We start from the raw sequence: 19,607 nt of genomic DNA on the forward strand, positions 1-19,607 counted from the left end.
TAACGACAGGGTAGATGGATCTGGATTGAGAAAGACCTACGTTGGCTCCAGAATGTGGCATACTCTTACTTTCCTTCGTGAGAAAAATTCCCCTGAGAAAGCAAGAAGAGGCTTTGCTTTTGCCCACTCCCTGAACCTAGACTCAGCTCTAAGCTTTGCATCAATTGGAAATGAAGCAATCACTTATTTCCCTTCCTGAGGTGCTGGTCTCTTAAACATTATTTATTTATCTTTCCTCAGCTCCCTTTTTCCCATTTCCCCCAAACCAGCCAGATTCTGCAAATCACAGCAAATTGCTGGGCACGAATTGGGACAATTAAAGTGACCACAGGGCGGCAAGAAATCATGACAAAGCTCTGGAGACAGCTGCCAAGACATGAAGACTTGGGACACTGGGACTAGCTCTGCATGCTGGGCATTGGGCTGGTCCCATCTCGCATTATCTCTAAGTACCAGGAGCTGGGCTGAGGGCTGAGGAAGGGGTACCATAGTCAAGGCAAGAGCATCACAGGTGAAAGCTGGTTATTGAGTAAGAGGTAGACTGGATTCTGAACACAAATCATGGATTTGAGATGAGAATTTGACCAAGAAGGCAACGCACAGCGCAAATCACTCTTCTTGGCATTAATACATACTGACAAATTGAACTTTTCCTGTCCGAGGATGAGTAAAACAAACAATATTATCAGCAACAACACCACCAAGAGGCTGGTGAAAAATGATGCAAAAAAAAAAAAAAAAAAAAAAAAAGGTATGTGTGTTGAGGGGTGAGTGGGAAGGGAATAACTTCAGGAAGGCAGAGCAATCTTGAAAATGATTTTCCATAAAATCTAGATGATTATTTTAGACAACTGCGCAGCATGTTCAGAAACTGCATGAAGTCTTGGTCTCTCTGAAATGGAAGCAGAAGTCTGAAGGCAAGATCTGGAGGGAAATAAAGGCAAAACATGGCTTATATCAGGGAATAGTGATGGGATAAAGTAAGAAGAATATGCATCAATGGCTGGAATTAAACTCATGTGAGAGGCAAAAAGAGGCAGTATTGTTGCTCCCTAAAGGTGTATCACTGCTGTGGAGAACATAGTTGAGAAAATCTTACAGAATTGAGAGAACAGGGGACAAAGAGTGTAAAGAATGAAAAAAAACAATGATCCCTTAGCTAAAACAAAGCAAACTCATGGTAGACAGAAAGAGCTGACCCCAACTTAGGAAAACTCAAGGATAAGAGCCTCCCATCTATGTAGCTTGGTGAAACTTCCAGCCTACTGAGACAAACACAAAACCCTGTAAATATCCAGACATAAAACTATGGGTAGTTTCTGAAGATAAAAATTAGCCTGGCCTTAGTCTTCTTCCTAGCACACTAAATGCCAGAAGACAATTTGGCAGCATCTATAGAGTTTGACGAAGAAAAGGATATGCACCAAGAATATTACGTATATATTCCAGTTAGCATTCACATACACAGGGAAGAGAATGATATCACTGGATATGCAAAAGAGACAAAATATATTATCTGTAAACTGATTCTAAAAACTCTCACACATTTTTTAAGACATACTGCAGACTGAGTAATAAAACACAATTAAGGACTCTGAACAAGATGGTTACCATATAGAAGGACTAGCAATAAGCAGTGATAACAATTAAAGAAGAGATAAGTCTAGTTGTCACTATTATGACTCTAAAACTGAAATAAAGCCTGAAATCCGTTCAGCACACAGAACATTTATAATGTTTAAAAGAATGTCACAATAACAATCCGGGTCCCAAGACTTCAAAGAATTATTGACAAGACTGGGAAATACACAAAATGGAATGTGGAGGAGAAAAATAAAGTGCTGAACTCATGTGTTATAGAAGACCTAAGTATTTTTATATTTGTAATGTGTTTATATATTTTATTTTTCTCCAGGTCTATCTATACATATTTTTTATTTATTATTTCTTTTTTTTTTCTTTTTCATTTTTTTTTTTTTGGAGATGGAGTCTCACTTTGTCACCCAGGCTGGAATGCAGTGGCATGATCTTGGCTCACTGCAACATCTGCCTCCCTGGGTCAAGCGATTCTCCTGTCTCATCCTCCAAAGTGGCTGGGATTATAAGTGTGTACCACCATGCCTGACTAATTTTTATATTTTTAGTAGAGACAGAGTCTCATCATGTTGGCCAGGCTGGTCTCAAACTTTTGACCTTAAGTGATCTGCCTGCCTCGGCCTCCCAAAGTGCTGGGATTACAGGCATGAGCCACCGTGCCTGACTCCTGTATTTTTAATTTTTTGAACACAAGTTAGTACGTACTTGGCTAATAAAGAAACAGTGGAAGGTGAAAAACACAATAACTTACATGAAATAAAACACCCAAAGGTGAATTTGGTCTGAAAATTTGAAAATCTACCGATATTAGACTACCTTATAGTCTCTAAGGAGCCATTTTTGTTTGGTTTTTGGTTTTGTGTCTTTGGGAAAATGGCACAGAGGGAAGTTGGGGTCTGTGGGGAATTCCAAGGTGGCTACTGTTCTGGCCATGGTGTGATTTCACTGTTTCACATTTTCTAGGGTAAAGGAGGGAAGAAGAGAAGTCTGAAGAGATGGATTTAAGGTTCTCCATGGTTTTGCAAAGCTCCGAGAGTGTGATGACCTTTATGTGACCCAAGAATGCTCCCACTGAATACAGGATTCCAAAAAAAAAAAAAAAAAAAGAGGATTCATTTATAGTAGAGAAGTGGGGTCTCCCTACTCCCCATTTTCTATGGAGCAAAGGAGTATATGTGCGACCTCAGTATTATTAGTCTATCTTTCTTGGCCTCTGCCTCCTTGCCTGGAAAGTGCAGATAATAATCTTATCTCAAATGTCCTTTAGAAGATTTAATTGAATCATGCACACAAAGCATCTAACATAGCAAGAGAAATGGTAGGTGCTTAACTGATGCTTCACCTTTACTTTCACAGCACTGTGAGATTTCTGTCAATGTAAATCTTGAGGGAAAGATGAGGGATCAATTGCCAATGGGATGGTTATTTGGAGGTTCCTGGTGTGTCTCTGAAAAGAAGGGGAGGGGGCCACAAAGGAGAGAAAGAATAATGCTACGGGAGGGATGCTAGGATCTGACTTCTGTGCATTGCCCAACAACCATGTAGTTGGTCGATTTTCCCACCCTTGCACAATCTCTTGGCACAACAATTCCACATTGTTTAGGAAATATGTTGGGAGAAAAATCCTTCCTCACTTACATTTGTAATGTGAAGGGCTACTGCTCTTGGTTTTAATAACTATAAAACATATCTTTCTTTCTCTAGGAAAGAAAGATTGCTCTCAGTTATCCATTTTGAACACAGAATGGTGAGCAAATCAGGCTATTTATGGATACCTCTTCATTTGGTTGCATAAGATGAATGCTTCTTGGGAAGGCTGTACTTCCCTAATTCAGGTTCTTGTAGTCTAGAAAGGGAAATTCTCTTGATGAATCATTGACCAAGGCCAAGGATTGGCCAATTTTGATTTTTCAAAACCCAGTCTCTGGTATCATATTCTTTAGGAAGTCTTCCTGGATCCCCCAATATGCTGGGTTATTTAATATCAACTCAGCATTATCCTCTCCTTCCTTTTATGTTCTTCCCTGCATGAGAGAAGCTAGCCTTGGACCACATTTTCTAGATTTTTGCCAGGAGGGTTCAGGGTTGGATTTTTCTAAGAAGAAGTGTTGGTGTGGTATTTTGAAGGCAAAAGAGAAGAAGTTCTTATTCTCAGCAGCAGCCATCAGGGAGTAGGTGTCAATAGATGTAGAAAGTTTCCATTAGTTTCCTTCCGTGCATCTTCTTGAGAATTTTCCAGTTCTGCACAGCTTCCTGGATTCTAGCTTTTCCAGATTTCCTGACCAACGTGACTCCAATTCATCCCACAGTTGTTTAAGCTTTTAATTTCCTGTATTAAGTTCCTTTCTGCCTCAACTATGCACGGTGTCCTGTCTTCCTATCTAGACTTTGAAACTCCGGATTGAGTTAAACGTTCTGTTCTTAACATTATTTTAGCATCTTTTTCTTGTTATTGCTTAAATCCATAGCTTGCATCCATAGGCTGTGGAGTAAAGCAGAAACTTTCACAGTTTCTTCAGCTGCCAAGGGATGTCAAAGGCTCTTAAAAATTTGGCCAGGCGCAGTGGCTCGTGCCTGTAATCCCAGCACTTTGGGAGGCTGAGGCGAGCAGATAACGAGGTCAGGAGATCGAGACCATCCTGGCTAACACAGAGAAACCCCGTCTCTGCTAAAAATGCAAAAAATCAGCCGAGTGTGGTGGCAGGCACCTGTAGTTCCAACTACTCGGGAGGCTGTGGCAGAAGAATGGTGTGAACTTGGGAAGCAGAGCTTGCAGTGAGCCGAGATTGGGCCGCTGCACTCCAGCCTGGGCGACAGAGCGAGACTCCATCTCAAAAAAAAAAAAAAAAAAAAAAAAAAAGAAAAGAAAAAAATTGAAAAGGCCCTCACAGCAAATCAAGAACCTGTGCAGCTGACACATATTGGGCACTTTCAGGAACACTAGCAGCATGAACACAGTGACTGAAGATTGAAACTAAGGAAACTAATAGTAGTAAAGTCAGGGACTCTGATGAGTCATTTCAGTATCACAAGGTTAACCACTCCAATGTATTGTGACTCCTGGAGTCACTGGCTTTTTTACTATGCTTAAGATGTAACAAACTTATCTACCAGTAGAAAACAAGTTACATGTCTCCACTGCCTGCCACATAACATCAATCACTATTATAAAGAAGGATGGAAGGAATTTAGTAAAAGGTGGTCCCCAGACTGTTAGAACTGCAGAGTATATGCTCCTCCTTCTTTTAGTCATTCTTGCAATTGTACACCACTTCATCTTGGAGATCCGGAGAAGAAAATAGGATGTGTAAATCATCTCTTGACAAAATAGCAAACACATTGTAAATCAGAGGTTGGCCATTGTCTTTATCTTTTTCTTTCTTTCTTTCTTTCTTTCTTTCTTTCTTTCTTTCTTTCTTTCTTTCTTTCTCTTTCTCTCTTTCTCTCTTTCTTTCTTCTTTCTTTCTTTCTTTCTTTCTTTCTTTCTTTCTTTCTTTCCTTCCTTCCTTCCTTCCTTTCTTCTTCCTTCCTTCCCTTCCCTTTCCTTCCTTCCTTCCTTTCTTTCATTCTTTCTTTCCTTCTTTTTTGATAAAGACAGAAATAGTAAATATTTTCATCTTTACTGGATACTGAGCCACTGTCCTTCCTGCTCCACTCTGCCATTATAGAGAAAACAGTCATAGATAATATGTAAATGAATGAATGAGGCTGTATTCCAATAAAACTTTATTGACAAAAACAATGGATGGGTCAGAGTGACATTTGGCCCATGGGCTGTAGTTCCTCATCCTCTGCCCCAAAGTAGATCAACTTGGCAAAGCTATTTTCTTCTAATCTGAAGAATACTCTGCCCTCATTTATTTTTGTTCCTTGGCCTTAGAAGATGGTCCTGATAAAGGGGACAGATGATGTGAAAACTAAAAAAAAAAAAAAAAAAAAAAAAAAAAAAAAAAAAAAAACTATTAGGCAAAAGTGTACAGATGGAGGAGAAAGTTAATATTTATTCAACTACTGCTGTACTTCTAACAGATTTTACAATGACTAGCTTAAGACAGACAGACCCTCTCCTTCCTCCTGCATGATGGTTCAAAAAGCAGAGGTTGGCCAGCATAGACACAGCATATCCTTAACTATAAAAACCTGCTTAAGAGAAGCACTCACATAGATTCTGCCCCCAAAGCACTCTTCTCTATGAAGCTCTTCTCATGGTGGTGGTTTGGTTGTGTATGAGGTGACCATTGCAGAGTGAAGTGAAGAATAAGCAATAATGCAAACAGTGATGACAAAGAGAAGTGAAAATGCAGCAAAGCATAAACTTGCATCTGACATTTTCTACTACATTTCATCTCTCTGCAAATACACTTTGTATGGAGCACTATGGGGGGATAAAGAGATGTAGAGTGGCTCTTTCAGAGCCTGGTATAGATTTGATGCTCAATAAATGTGAATGAAGAATGGAAGAATGAATAAATTCATGCATAAATGGATAGATGGATGGGTGGACTGATAAGGAAGACATGTTCAGGATAGCTGGATTACAATCTGGTGTCTACCACAAAACTGTCTATGCAACCCTAAGCAAATCATGTCACTTCCATGGGCTTAAATTTCTTTGGGGGATTGAGGTGTTTAGGCTGAATGTTTTCTAAGATCTCTTTAATCTCTGAGTTTTAAATTCGGTATCTTAATTGGTAGTGGGCAAGAGAAGGGACTCTCCCTCCTACCAGTCTTCACTGTGCCTGACTCCACCCTCTGGTGCAGTGTTCAAACAGGTGTATTACAAGATCCTCCTTGCAGCGATGCCTATCTCCACCCAGAATTACAACTCTGACTCTATTCTCTCCACCTATTCTCTTTAATGTGGATGAAGACCTCCTGCTTCTGGTTATTCAGGATTCTCGTAAGCTCCTCCTTCACAAAGGCTGAGCATCTGAGCACAAGAACCTAACTTGAGGAGTGTGCACAGCCTGCCTGATTGGAACCACTCTCCTGCAGAACCAGTGGTCCATTCCATCCCTTTATACACGGATTGTAGGTTCCTTCTCCTCTACTCCAGCTTTCACTCCCTCTCACGGCTTTTCTCTTGTCTTGAAGATAATTTTAAAAAATCTTATTACTAGTGCAAAACACATTTTTTTGTAGAAAAATAGAAAGTCAAACAAAAATTAGGTATATTTATTTGTAAAATGATAATCCAATGCAAGTTACTATCAACTCATTGCTGTATATCCTTTTGGATATTTTTTCATGCATACTGTAACCTGATTTTTTTCTTTTCTTTATTTTCCTCCTCCCTCCTTCCTTCCTTCCCTTCCCTTCCCTTTCCTTCCTTCCTGCCTTCCTTCCTTCCTTCCTTTCCTCCCTCCCTCCCTCCCTCCTTCCTTCCTTCCTTCCTTCTTCCTTCCTTTCAGTTTTAAGTTCAATAGTCTTAAATATACCCACACCATTGTGCAACCAATTTCCAGAACTCTTTTTATCTTGCAAAACTGAAACTCTGTGCTTATTATGTGATAACTCCCTATTTCCTCCTCCTCCCAGGCCCTGGCAACCGCCATTCTACTTTCTGTCTCTATGAATTTGACTACTCTAGGTGTCTTATATACTTAGATTCATACAGCACTTGTTTTTTGTAACTGCCTTATTTCACTTTTGCATAATATCCTCAGTGTTCATCCACGTTGTAGTTCATGTCAGAGTATTCCTCCTTTTTAAGGCAGAATAATATTCCATTGTATTATAAACGGGAATAACACACAGATTTTGCAGGCTTGGTTCCAGACCATCTGAATAAAGCAGATATCACAATAAATTATCACACTTTTTTTTTTTAGTTTTCTAGTGTGTATAAAAGTTATGTTTACACTGTACTGTGGTTTAAGTGTGCAATAACATGTGATATGGTTTGGCTGTGTCCCCACCCAAATCTCAACTTGAATTGTATCTCTTATAATTCCCATGTATCATCAGAGGGACCCAGGAGGAGGTAATTGAATCATGGGGGCCAGCCTTTCCTGTGCTATTCTCATGGTAGTTAATAAGTCTCACAAGATCTGATGGGTTTATCAGGGATTTCTGCTTTTGCTTCTTCCTCATTTTCTTTTGCTGCCACCATGTGAGAAGTGCCTTTTACCTCCCACCGTGATTCTGAGGCCTCCCCAGCCATGCAGAACTGTAAGTCCAATTAAACCTCTTTTTCTTCCCAGTCTTGGGTGTGTCTTTATCAGCAGCATAAATAAGGACTAATACAACATGTTTATAAAATAACAATGTACATACATTAATTAAAAATTGTTTATTGCTAAAAAATGCTAAAGATCATCTGATCCTTCCAACAGTTACTAATATAATCTTTTTTCTGGTGGAGGGTCTTGCCTCAGTGCTGATGGTTGCTGACTTATCAGAGTGGTGGGTTCTAAAGGTTGGGGTGGCTGTGGCAATTTCTTAAAATAAGGCAACAGTGAAGTTCACTGCAATTGATTCTTCCTTTCAGGAAAGATTTATCTGTAGAAAGCTGTTTGATGGCATTTTCCTGACAGTGGAATTTCTTTTATATATTTGGAGTCAATCTTCTCAAACCCTGCTGCTGCTTTATTAACTAAGCTTATGTAAAATTCTAAATCCTTTGTTATTTTAACAATTTTTGTAGTATCTTCACCAGGAGTTGATTCCTTCTCAAGAAACCCCTTTCTTTGCTCATCCATAAGAAGCAAGTTTTCATCTATCAAAGTTTTATCATAAGATTATAGTCACATTCTTTAGGCTCCAATTCAAATTCTAGTTCTCCTGCTACTTTCATCACGTGTAGAGGTCTTGAGCCCCTCAAAGTCATCCATGAGAGTTGGAAACCTCTTTCAAACTCCTGTTAATGTGGATATTTTGACTTTGTTACATAAATCACTAACGTTCTTAATAGCACCTACAATGGTGAAAACTTTCCAGAGGTTTCCAATTTACTTGGCCCAAATCTATTAGATGAATCATTATCAATGGCAGCTATAGCCTTATGAAATGTGTTTTTTAAATAATCAGACTTGAAAGTTGAAATTATTCTTTGAGCCATAAGCTGCAAAGTGGATGTTATGTTAATAGGTATGAAAACAATATTAATTTCCTTGTACATCTTCATCAGAGCTCCTGGGTGACTAGGTGCATTGTCAATGAGCAGTAATATTTTGAAATAAATCCTTTTTTCCTGAGCAGTAGGTCTCAACAGTGGGCTTAAAATATTCAGTAAACCACACTGTAAACCGATGAGCTGTCATTTAATCTTTGTTGTTCTATTTATAGAACATGGGTAGAGTATATATAGTATAATTTTTAAGAGCCCTAGGATTTTTGAAGTGGTTTATGAGCATTGGCTGCTACTTAAAGTCATGAGTTGCATTAGCCTCTAACAAGAGTGTAGACCTGTTTTTCAAAGCTCTGAAACTCAGCAGTGATGTCTCTTTAGCTATAAAAGTCCTAGACGACATCTTCTTGCAATATAAGGCTGTTTGGTTTACATCAAAAATCTGTTGTTTAATGGAGCTACCTTCATCAATTATCTTAGCTAGATCTTCTGGATAACTTGCCATAGCTTCTATATCAGCACTGTGGCTTCATATTATACTTTTCTGTTGTGGAGATGGCTTTTTTTCTTAAACTTCATTAATCAAACTCTGCTAGCTCCAAACTTTTCTTCTGCAGCTTCCCCACCTCCCTCAGCCCTCATAGAATTGAAAAACATCTTCAGTCCTAGGGCTTTGCTCTGGATTAGGCTTTGACTCGAGAGAATGTTGTGGCTAGTTTGATTTTCTATTCAGACCATTGAAACTTTCTTCATATCAGCAATAAGATTGTTTTGCTTTCTTATCGCTCATGTGTTCACTGGAGTGGCACTTTTAAAATTTCTTTCAAAAGTTATTCCTATGCATTCATAATTTGGCTGTTTGGCACAATAGGCCTAGCTTTTGGCCCATTTCAGCTTTTGACATGCTCTCCTCACTAAGCTTAATCATTTCTAGCCTTTGATTTAAAGTGAGAGACATGTAACTCTTCCTTTCATATGAACTTTTTGCAGCCATTGTAGGGTTACTAATTGGCCTAATTTCAATACTATGTGTCTCAGAAAATAGGGCCATCTGAGGAGAGGGGAAAAACGAAGGGAGCAGTTGGTTAGTGGAGCAGCCAGAATACGCACAATGTGGATCCATTAAGTTTGCCATCTTACATGGGTGAGGTTCATTGCACCTCAAAACAATTACAGTGGTAATGCCCAAGGTGACTGATCACAGATCACTATAATTATAATTAAGAACTTTGAAATATTGTGAGAGTTATTAAAATGTGACAGGACATGAAACAAGCATATGCTGTCAGAAAAAAATGGTGCTAATAGATTTGCTCAACTCAGAGTTGCCACAAACCCCTGATTTGTAAAAAATGGAATATCTGAGAAGCAAAATAAAGCAATGTGCAATAAAGTGAGCTGTGCCATATCACATTTTGTTTTTCCATTCTTCCATCAATGGGCACTGGGTTTGCTTTTGTGTTTTAGCTGTTGTGAATAATGCTACTATGAACACGGGTGTACAAATACCTCCTTGAGATTCTGCTTTCTGTTCTTTTGAACATATACAAAGAAGTGAAATTACTGGATCATATGGATTTTCTTTTTTAACATTTCTGAGAAACTGTCATGCTGTTTTCTGCAGCAGCTACACCATTTTACATTCCTATCAGCAGTCCCCATTTCTCCACATCCTCACCAACACTTGCTCTTTTCTGTGTGTTCTCGTTTTATCGTAACCATCCTAATGGGGTGAGCTGGTACTCCTTTTTTGTGAGCTAGAAAAAGTGGGATCGCACAAGTTGGGAACTTGCATTTTCCCCTTCAATAACATACCGTGTACATGTTTTTGAATCCATACATATTCATTTCAAGTACCATTTCTAGTGGCTGCAGAGCTTTCTGTTCCATCCCTTGCTTAATGCAAGACCCCATGCAACTTGCTCAACCTCTCCCTGCCTCAGTTTCTGCAGTTCTAAAACAGGGCAATAAATACCTTAATAGAATGTTGTGAGGTGCAATGGAGTGAAACATGAAAAGAACGTACCATGATTACCGGCACATTGGAGACATTCATTTAATATTGGTAATTATTGTCAATAGTTTTACTATTTGTGCCCTGCATTTGTAGATCCACAGTATTCCTCATTGACCTTGAGGTTGTTCCTGAGTTTTCAATTCAAAAAAACACATGAAAACTAGCTACATAATTGCAGTAATTTCCTTTTAAAAGCCACTTGGACAGGCCCCCTTTCTCAGAGATGAGTTTCTGAAGCAGAGAACTCCACCCTATCTGAGACCTGGACTCTGCCTTTGGCTTCCTTAGAGCAGCTTTCTGTCATGTAGAGCAGGGGCCACCCCAGAACACACAGCTCTGGCCTTGGTTTTTAAAGAAGCCCTCTCATAATTCACGACCAGGCTATCTCACCTGCCGATCTGTGGACCTGAAGCTGTTCCTGGGGCCCGGCACAATGATGCCTGTCTTGGAGAAAGTGCAGTCAAATGTTTGCTGGAGTAATGCAGCATTTCCTACACCGGTCCCCTGATTGCCATCGGGGGGGCTTATCTTTACCCATAAAAGGAAGCATGAGCACATATTAAGTTGTTAACACCAGAAAAATATAAAGGCTAGAATAGAATGCCTGGGAGACTTCCTGGTGTTCTGCTATATATTGTATCTGAGGGTAGAAAGGAGATTGCACTGGAAAAGGAGAGTGGGGGGCTTTCTGAGCGTGGTGGGTCTGTAAGGCCAGGTTTACTTAGCAGGTAGCGCATCAGCCTTCTCATTAAACCGAGGGTTTCTTGAGGGATCAGAAGGCCTTCTGTGCATTGATCTCTTTGCCTCTTATATTTGACTGGCCCATCAAGGGACAGAAACTGCTAATAGCCAGGAAAGGTCCCCATCTCAAGCGTATCTGTGACAGAAACGCACGTCAGAGGAACCTTGTTCTCTAAAATGAAGCCAAGTGCTGTGTGGGCCAGCCAGCCAGATGGCACTGGATTGAAATTCTGCCTCTGACAGTAAATTTTTAATATAGACTCTTTGAACTCTGCAGTCTCCTTGTCTATAAACTAGAGATGAGGTCACCTAAAATACAGGCTTTGTGTAAAGATTAAATGAGATTATAGGTGCAACATTCCAGGGGTATAGTTTGCTATATAAGATAAAGAGTGGCCACACTGCATTCGTAAATTCCCAGTCAAATGCATACAAACTGGGTGTGTTTGAAACCTGGGCACTTGCAACATGGACAAATGCCTGATTTTTATTACTTGACTTTTTAAAATATTGAAGTTAGGACTTCCAAAAGTCCAAAGACTCCAAGTTGGAGAGTATAAAAGTAGACTAGTATCAAAATACACAAGGCCCACAATGAAAGAACTCATCCTAGTATAAACTTAAGGACATTTTATGATGTGGTTTGGCTCTGTGTCCCCAACAAAATCTCATCTTGAATTGTAATATCCTCACGTGTCAAAGGCAGGACCAGGTGGAGATAACTGAACGACAGGGGCACATCTTCCCCCATGCTGTTCTCATGATAGTGAGCTAGTTCTCTTGAGATCTGATGGTTTAAAAGGAGCTTCCCCCTTCACTGTGCACTCATTCTCTCTCCTACCACTCTGTGAAAAGGTGCCTTCAGCCATGATTGTAAGTTTCCTGAGGCCTGCCCAGCTCTGCAGAACTGCGAGTCAATTAAACCTCTTTCCTTTATAATTTACCCAGTCTCAGGCAGTTCTCATAGCAGTGTAAGAACGAACTAATAAACCATCATTTTTCCCCTATGGGGTGTCAATAGCATAAAAAAAGAAACTAGTTCATTTACACATTCATTTATTCCACCAGCAATTCTGAGTGTTTACTGTGTGCCAGGAGCTGTACCAGGCATTGAGGATCCCAATTGAAGGAGACTCAGTTCCTACCTTCCTGGTGAGCCTACTCTAGTGGAGGAGAAAGATGCCTGAATCAACCATCTCATGTCATCAATATGTACAATAATAGAGGTGCACCCAGTGGTAGCAGACAATAGAATTTTAGAATTGAGAGGAAGCTTTGAAGCTGATCAGTCCAAACCTTTCTGATGTGTGGAGTCTAGCTATAGGCATCCAGCTTTGGCCCCATCATCTCCAATCTAATGGAGCTCACAGCCCATCTCCATTCCCAGCCCTTGGCAGCCTTTGGACAGCTCTGACTGTTTGAAAGTTTTTTCTTATGTTGAGCCAGTATTTGTCTCTTGGAAACTGCTACACAGCCCATGGAGTTGGTCCCATTTTTCTTCTGCATGACAATCCTTCAGATATTAAAACTCAGCTTTCAGGTGGCAGGCAAGCAGGGATGATCTCAGCCTCACATTGCACAAGGAAACAGTGGGGGCTCCTGGGACGCATCCTTCAAGACTTCAAGAAGGGACTCTATTTGATGTTGAAGGTATGATGAGACTGCCTAAGTTTGGATTTATTTGGATTTTAACTACTAGTCTTGCCAATTTTACTGTAATTTACAAAGCACATTAGCATTCATTAATTTGCAATGCCCACATATCAAACTGGTAAGATGGTCCAGAATTGTTTATTATATCCTTTTTGTTCACAAATAAAACAAGAGCAGGAGAGGTATTGTGTTTACTTTATACGGCTAACATCTGCTAGATCTGGGACCAAATCTTGAGGCCCTGGGTGTAGAGAAAATGCCACCCTGGTGTCTTCTCCCTTCTTGCTAGTTGACCTACATTCAGTCAGTTCTTTCCATATTCAACTTTAAAGTCTTCCCTGAAATTTGTCTTCTTAAATATTGACTACATTGTATCACTCCCTCTATTAAAAAATCCTCCATAATTTCTTTTAAATTGCAGGATAGACCTGCAAGTCCTTAGAATGACATTCAATGCTCTCAATGCTGCCTGCCTTCCAGGAGTTTCAGGGATAGTAGGGTGGACAGATGAATTACAAAGGAGCACACACTACAGAGATAATTCAGAGATAATTACATGCACAAGTGTTTTGAGAATAGCAGAGGAGGGTGAAGATCAGAGGATGCTTCCAACCATTGGTGATACCTGAGATGGACTTTAAGGATGTGCATGCCACCAGAGGGTCAACAGGAGTCAAGATGACCTGGAGAAGAGAAGAAGCTTGGAGGCTCTGTGTGCAGAAAACTATAAGTAATTCTGTGTTGCTGGAGCCCTAGGTACCAGAAGGGGCTTGGAGAAACATGAGACTGCACGGAAGCTCGGGCCAGCTTACTGCACTGTAAGCTGTTAAATGAAGAGGTTTGGACTTTATCCTGTATGCTGGGATGAACCAAATAGGATTTGAAGCAGGCCAGTGCCTACTGCATTTGGAATTTGCACTGGAGAGCTAGCACTTTCCTATCTCTGGGGGAAGAATGGACTGGAGTTGGAGGTGGGGGCAAGCAGAGGTGGGTGGGAGGGGAGTCGGTCTAGTTGCAGGTGATATAAGGTAACATTTCACCGTGATTCAAGTGAGAAATCAAGAAGAGTGACAGTAATCACAAGAAGAGGAAGGATTTTCATATATCCCTAGAAAAGGAAACTAGAGAAACTAATGAGACAAGTGAGTGGTTGTGGGAGATAAAGGAGAGGGAGAAGTCACACTGCTGTCATATCTTTAGGAACTTCCAGATGGGGCAGAAGACACTGACTTGCTCATTGTCATTGTCATACCTAGACTAAGGTTTGCAGAAAGGAGATGTGCAGAACCTATTTGCAGAAAAATTAATTTATTTAAGCTGATTGAATAAGAAAGACCTCTCTCACCTTTATGCATGGTGGCCAAGACTGCTGGCTAATCACTTACACCCGCTCCTTCTTTTTCCACTCCACTGGACTTTATTTCCTGGTAGTTAGGTGAGATTGTGTAATGGAGCTCTACAAGAGAAGTAATATTTTCACTTTTAGGCCTCGTTCATACACACTCCTCCATGTTTTACCTTTCCTCCAGCCTGATGTGGAGGAACAGGGTGCAGCACTAAAAGAGAAGGAGACTGGTTCCTGGATTGCTTTGTGGATGAGAGCTGGCCACCTCCGGAACAGCCAGTTTAGACATTACACGAGCAGGGAATCAACTTCTATTGTGTTTGAACCACTATGCATAGATTTGTTTGTTACAGCAGTTAGCCTAGCCTAACTAATACACCTCTTCAGTTTCCTGTCTCACCTGGAAAGAGGGTGCTGCTTTAACTATTAGAGTGAGTCACTGTGCGTAGCAGATTGTATACACTGCCTCACTTAATCTTAAATGTGTTCTGCGGTTTTTCAGCACTGTTTTGCAGAACAAAAGACCCTGAAGCTTGTTAGTTTGCTTAAGGTTACACCATGTTTCCCTACACACAGTGCATGAGATGTGTAATGTAAGCAGTTTCTTCGGAGATTCTTTCTGTCTACTTCCCCTCTCATACTTAGAAAGTAATATAATCATCAAGAAAAAAATAGAAGGTGGAAGAGGAAGAGAAGAAGAAAGAAAAATTAGCTATCGAACTTTTCATTGGTTCAGGTCTAACTTCCATAAATGTCAGAGAGATTAACTGGCATTTGCATTGGGCTGACTGTATGCATTCACAATGGCTGATGCCATCGCCAGTTAGTGCTTTGGAAAGCATTGCTATACTCCTGTTCCTCCATTCTTACATCGTTTCCACTTTGGGTCTCTGCTCTTTAGCCACACTAACCTCTCAGTTCCTTAAATGTGTTACTCTTCTTCCTGCCCCAGGGATTTTGCAAGTTCTGTTTCCTTTGCTGGGAGTATCATCACCCCTCCATTTGATTGGCTAATTTGTGCTCATCCTTCTGCTTTCTCCTTAAATAGCACTTTCTCAGGGAAGCCCTCCCTGACCCCAAGACTGCGGTATGTCCCCTAATATAACCTCTTATTGCAGTCTGGACTTCCCCTTTGTGGCAGTCATCAGAGTTTTTACTGTGTAATCACTTTTATAATTTAGTGTTTAGGTCTGTTATGTCCAGCTGACTATCAGCTCCACGAGGGCAGGGATGGAATCAGTCTAGTCAGTTTCTCTGTACCTGGAACTTAGCACAGTGACTGCCAAATAGTGTTGACTTCATAAATAGTGAGCAATCATGAAAAAGCAGATTTTCCTTTTGTAGAACAATAAAACTCACACAAAGAAAAGCTGCTGTTTCAAATGGCTTTCTGGGAAACATAGTACAAATGTGAAATTCTGAAATGAATCAGGCTACTTGGTAAGTAGATACTGACTTAAATCTAAACCAAGTAAGATGCCATCCTATTTCAAAAGGTGAGAATCAGAGTGCAAAGGACCAGTGCAGCAGATCCCTCCTGATGGTGAGTCAGTGGTGGTGAGTCAGGCACCTCCCACTCACAGCCACCCGTGCACACTCTTGGGGCACTTTCTGTTGGATGTCGACTTGATGGTGACTTGGGAGTCGTAGGCAGTGAGCCCTTGCCCTAAAGGAGGCGGGAAGAGCATTGGAGTCAGAATCTTGTTCTGCTGCTTTCAGGAGCTAAGCAATGATTGGCAACTCTGAGTCTCAATTCCCTCACTTGTAAAATGAAGAGAATATTATATTTCCACAGCTTACCTGTTAAGTTGTTTGCAAGGCTCAAATGTGCTAATGTCTTTTAATGGGTGGAAGTGCCTTACAGTGAGACTGGAACTTAGCAGCTACTCAAGAAATTGTAACTTACATCTAGTGCTCTCCCAATATTGGGGCTTATTTCAGATGCTTAGGACATGTTTTATTTGAATTCTGTTAATAAGGAAAAGAAGGGAATCCTTTATCTTTTGCTAGTGGATTCAAAAGCTAACGTGATTTCTGGCAAATGGCTGAAACCTGAAGACAGTGATTTGATTCCTTAATTGTGACAGTGTGTGTACCTTCTTCACAAAGTGTAAGGTATTATGCGAAGAGTAGTACCCTAGTGGGGTTACAGCCTGAATGAAATCTCTCTATGAAAGAACTTGTGGGTAGCTTGATCACCGTTAGCAGACAAGATGTTAAAGAGTTTGTCTCCCTAGATTTTGACATTCTTTGAGCACTACTATGCATCAAGTACACCCTGTTAAAGACTTTTCACATGCAGTTTTGTTTACTCCTTGCCATATTTCTGTGATGAATTTATTATAATTTCTATATTAAAGATAAGAAAACTCAGATTCAAAGGGACTGAGTAACTTGCCCTTAGTCATAAAGCTAGTAAATAGCAAAGCTGGTATTTGAACCCAAGTCTCTCCTCAGCGAAATACCATGCACTTCAAAATACATTATATTTTATCTCTAGTTAAACACCTTCCATGGAGAGTAAAGGCCAAAATTTAGGTAGGATAATCTAGATGCGCTTTATTAATAATAACAATAAGTTAAATAATCATAGCATTATTGCCTGGCAATTTTTAGGAACAATTAGAGTTTCCTTTAGAATGTTGTACTTTTCTTTTCTTTTTTTTTAAACAGAAGCCTTTACTTGATGTTGTGTGAAACCCCTGAGTAGAGAGGAGTGGACAAATCACTGGACTGGGGGTGGTTTTGACCCTGAGCCTCTACTTAACGTGACTTTGGGGAAATCACACAGATTCTCTGAGCCACATTTCTCCTTATGTGTGAAATGGGGACAATTATGCTGGTTACTTGCCTACATTTGTAGTTTTTATTTGTTTGTTTGTTTGTTTTTTGTTGTTGTTGTTTGACGGAGTCTCACTCTGTCACCCAGGCTGGAGTGCAGTGGTGTGATCTTGGCTCATTGCAACCTCTGCCTCCCGGGTTCAAGCGATTCTCCTGCCTCGGCCTCCTGAGTAGCTGGGATTACAGGTGCACACCACCATGCCCGGCTAATTTTTGTATTTTTAATAGAGATGGGGTTTCACCATGTTGGTCAGGCCCAAACTCCTGACCTTGTGATCTGCCTGGCTTGGCCTCACAAAGTGCAAGGATTACAGGCGTGAGCCACCATGCCCAGCCCATTGATGGATTTTGAGAGGCTATATCAAGATAATTGTACAGTGTTATGCAAAAGATGCCATGCTGTGTCAAGGCAGAGTTACAACATAGCTTCCACTTTCTTGAATCCTATAGATCTTCTTGGCATTCTATTCCTGATAAAAATTTATGGCTGATCAGCTCTAACAGCAAAAGCTCTCTTCCTATGACTTACAGGTATCCTGAAGTATTTCAATTTTTGCATACATGGATGTTTTCTAATTGAGGGAGGTGAAATTCTACTTTGAGGTCGTGGACTTAAGGCACCACTACAATGAAATTCATTTGCTTTCATTGACGTTAGGTGAATCCTTCATTTGTGGACAGCTGTGTTACACAAACTCAATCTGTGACTGCAGTCCATGGCCTTATCTTGTGAGTCTTGTCACTGTCAGAATCAAACTCAAATACTGCAGGGACTAAGGATTTCAAAGAAGTGGTCATTTCTGAGATCACAGAAGGCTGCTCTGGGGGGTTTCTGTCACTGGCCAGAGACCCTCGATGGAATTACAGCCCTTTAGTTCATTCTTGCTTTTGTTTATTTTCTGGAAGCACCGTACTCAGCTTTCTTTGCCTTATCTGAAGAGACAGAGCCAGCCATGAGGTCTAGTCAATTGCATTTCTACAATTTTATTAGAATGGCTGGGTAGATTAGCTTTATTAAACATGAAATGAATGTCTTGGGTATTCATCAGAGTCTCCCACAGATCCTGGGGTAATTTAGTTTCTTGGTTTTTTTAAAATTTTTTTTTATTTTTTATTTATTTATTTTTAGAAGTGTCTGTGGAAAGAGACTAGAACAAGGAGCCAAAGAAACCAGAAGACTTGGGTTGCTGGATTACAATTTTGTAACTTTTGTAAGTCACCTTGAGCATAGCCAGAAGCCTTATGATATTGGTTAGCCATAAGAGCAAAGTGCCATGGAGCTCAGTGGGGTGGCAAGGGAGTGGCAGGAGAAGATACTGTAGAGTTACATTTGAGTGAGATTTAAATTATTAACTTGATTTCTTCGGGCAGCCAAGGAGAGGAGCATTCTTCACAGAGGAAGCTGATTAAACAAATCAATGCAAAATGAAAGTCAATGATTGGTCTCAGAAGTGGGGCATCTTTGGCTGTGGTAGGAAAGAAAGATATACCAGCAGAGTTTGGAGAGGTAGGATTTTGGGAGCAGGTCATGAAAAGCTTATAAAACGAAGCTTATGTGGTTACACTGGATAATGGACAATTCCCAAATGCTGCTGAGCATAGGGAAGTGGAGAAGGAACACGATTAGAGTATTTTCATTATGCAGCCAATATCCAATAAAACACTTTCAAGGCAACTCAGCGAATACCTTACCAGAAAACCAAAGGGATCATTAGCTCTTCACATTAGCCCTGCATGGTATGTGAACTCCAGTAGCTATTACTTACTTAGCAGATGCAGAAATTGAGACTTGGGGGCTGGGGGTTAAATGGTCACACTACTCAAATAATGCAGGAGTTAAAAAAATTATATTTTGAGATCATGTTATATATTTCTGTTTGCTAGAATCCTACTGAATCCATGAATTCCTATGAACTTCAGTTGGAGACTAGGTAACATTTGCTATGATGCCTTACAAGGGTTCCCATCTCTGGTTTGGAAGTTCTTCCAAGATTCCAAAATGAAAAGAGGCCAACATTGCATCAGTAAAAATCAGAGTCATTAATACTTAGTAGAAATATTTGGCCTCTCTTTTAATTATTTCTTAGACTCATATCACTATTTTCATAGGCTCTAGGAGAGGCTGGAACATGTCGAAAGAATGCTGTGCTACTAGAAATTTTGTAATTTTTCTACATCAGCTCTGATAAGGTGGGCTTCAACCCCTGCTATTAATGCCACAGTGGAAGCTCAAGAGGTTCTGGGAGAACACAAGAAATGTGTCTTCACAAATACTTTCAGAGAAGATTATATATTTATACAGATTTGGCAGATAAACTCAAAGAATCCACTTGACTTGACTAAGT

General features: G+C 40.2%; 1 long non-coding RNA gene across 1 annotated transcript in view; it reads left to right on the plus strand.

The window, feature by feature from the left end:
- Positions 1 to 19,607, plus strand: part of LOC134810918 (uncharacterized) — a 68,050-nt gene that overhangs the window by 47,615 nt on the left and 828 nt on the right. The gene's annotated exons all lie outside the window — the stretch shown is intronic.

The sequence above is a fragment of the Pan troglodytes genome, chromosome 7 (genome assembly GCF_028858775.2).
Source record: "Pan troglodytes isolate AG18354 chromosome 7, NHGRI_mPanTro3-v2.0_pri, whole genome shotgun sequence".
In the NCBI taxonomy this organism is placed as follows: Eukaryota; Metazoa; Chordata; class Mammalia; order Primates; family Hominidae; genus Pan; species Pan troglodytes.